Here is a 2,439-nt window from a genome sequence, read left to right on the forward strand (position 1 = left end):
TTAGCAGCTTTTAGCAGACAATATTCCTCTTTACTTTGCTTTGTTTCTTTCGAATGTTCCACTGCACACCGAAATTACTACAAGTTGCTTTCTCACACCATTAGAATAATGATCATATATTTTGACAATGATACTCGAAAACGAGACTTCATCAAAGGGAGGCTACTCTCATATTTTTGTCTAGAGTTGTTAGATTGGCCTTTTTAAAGTCAAATTTTGCAAATTGAGCCTTTTTTGAAGCAGTTTAGCCTTCAAAAATTGTATTTGGCTTTTTTCAAAGCATAATGTACGGACTAAGGATGGGAGTAGGCAGAATATCGTAGAAATATATTTAAATTCTGTCATTATCATATAAGAATACTAACGAAGATATTTTATTTTTATCCTTCCGTAAGAGATTTTAAAACTTTATAAGTTTATGAGGTTTCAGGGAGCTATTTATGATGTTGAAGAGTTTAGATCCCCTAAAAAGACAAACTTAAAATCAATTAAAACCATATATGACTTAGGAAGCTGTTTATTTTGTAGTATCAGATCCCAATTATAAGATCTTAAAAGGGCATACTATATCACAGCCAATAGAGTTTAAATATCAGGAGAAATCACTAACAATTTAACATGAATAAGCAAATCACGGATCCCTGGCACTTTGTTCGCTAGAAAAGCTAACATCTAAGAATAAAAATATCAAAGAAATTCCCCAATTGTTGGATCAGTGCAGGGAATTCCTGTTAAACTGTTTCGCTTTTGATGGGAGTGTTCGAAAGGGAAAAACTATCGAGGAGATAGATCTCTTTTAACAGAACTACAGAATACAATGCACTTCACAAGGACACTTCAACAAATACTTATCTTATTTTCTCTCTTTTTATCTACCCCCAAAAGTAGTTCTACTTCTCAAACCGTTTATGTAGAAAGTTGCTTCGACAGCTGTACAAGTAGACTTGCATGTCGGAACGAAAGTTATATCCTTTTTTCTTTAGCTTTTACTAGCAGGGAGACCTAACGTTACCCGGGAATCGATGATGATCAACCAGTGTTCTAAACTTTCATATATTTATTGTCATTAAAATCGGTGAAATCATTCATTTTTTCAATTAAATCGGTTGATTGTCTGAGGACCCATCGGGGTGTACTGCTTCATATGCTTCCCCGTAGTGGTTTAGGCCACAATACAGCTTAGTCTATATTGCACTGTAGAGAATCTACTCTTTATTTTATAAAATTTTTTTAGATACGACAGCTTAAATTAAAATTTAAAATACAAAAGTCAAGTATCATGGTTCAATTCTGCTCTTAACAGAAACATTCATTACGAACACGCCCCTGTCATATCAAAGAACCTACTGCTAATTTGATATGCTCAGCCTTTCTGCTTCTGCAATGACTTGAATTTACATTTAAAATGAAAAAGTCAAGTATTATTGTGCAATTGTGCTCTAAACAGAAACATTCACTTCGAACGCGCCCTGCCATATCAAAGAAGCTACTGTTGATTTTATATGCCCCGCCTTTCTGCTTGTGTAGTGATAAAACTTCTCAAATGCATTTTTGATGTTAGGCTGTATAAGGCGTTAACTTTGGTCAAAGTCGCCTGTTCCTTCTTTCATCAGATTTTTTTGATTATCAATTATTAATACTTATTGAAGACATTCCGATATAAAACCTATCTAAGAACACTGTCAGATACATAAAGTACATTTGTGTGAAATGTCATAAAAATCAGCCCAACTGTTATGGAGTCTATAAGGAACAAACACACACCGTTTCTTTTATGTAATAATAGATATATATATATATATACAGCATAATCACGTTGACACACCGGTTCCCACTGGATCACCGAAGTTAAGCAACATTGAACCTGGTCAGTACTAAAATGGGTGACCATTTGGGACTTTCAGGTGTTGTATGTGCTCTCCGCTTATCTCGGCATTGTTTCCAGTCGTCCTGGTCTCTTCTCCTTGCCACTGGATTCAAACAGTGCCGATTCAGGAGAGGTGTGGTTGTGGATTGCGCAACCCTTGCCTGACAATTACACGCGCAGGTGCCCCTACGGGGGTTATCCTTTGTCTTTCAAGACTGAATGGAAGCATGGAGATAGATAGATAAAACAATGCACAAGACACAATATCGGATTATTTTATTTATATTTCTCAAATGTGTCAAAATCCAACCCTAATACGCTAAAGCAATTTCATAGTGTATGTACATTATCACCTATCTACCATTATTTAATGGAATGGGTTTGTCAAAAATGCAATGCAAAATATTTTTTTAAATTGAGATTAATTTTATTTAAAGAATATTTATCTGGCACTTATTTTTATGGCAACAGAAAAAAAAAACTATTTACTTAGAAATAGCTCCAGACACGCCATGAAGCCACTTGATGCAAGGAGTTAAAGAAAATATACTCGTTCAAGGTCAAAAACTAGC

General features: G+C 34.8%; 1 pseudogene; it reads left to right on the forward strand.

The window, feature by feature from the left end:
- Positions 1–1,798: 1,798 nt before the first annotated feature.
- LOC145280437 (5S ribosomal RNA) lies at positions 1,799–1,916 on the forward strand (annotated as a pseudogene).
- Positions 1,917–2,439: the final 523 nt, after the last annotated feature.

The sequence above is a fragment of the Euprymna scolopes genome, chromosome 7 (genome assembly GCF_053919585.1).
Source record: "Euprymna scolopes isolate OS-2025 chromosome 7, ASM5391958v1, whole genome shotgun sequence".
Lineage (NCBI taxonomy): Eukaryota > Metazoa > Mollusca > Cephalopoda > Sepiida > Sepiolidae > Euprymna > Euprymna scolopes.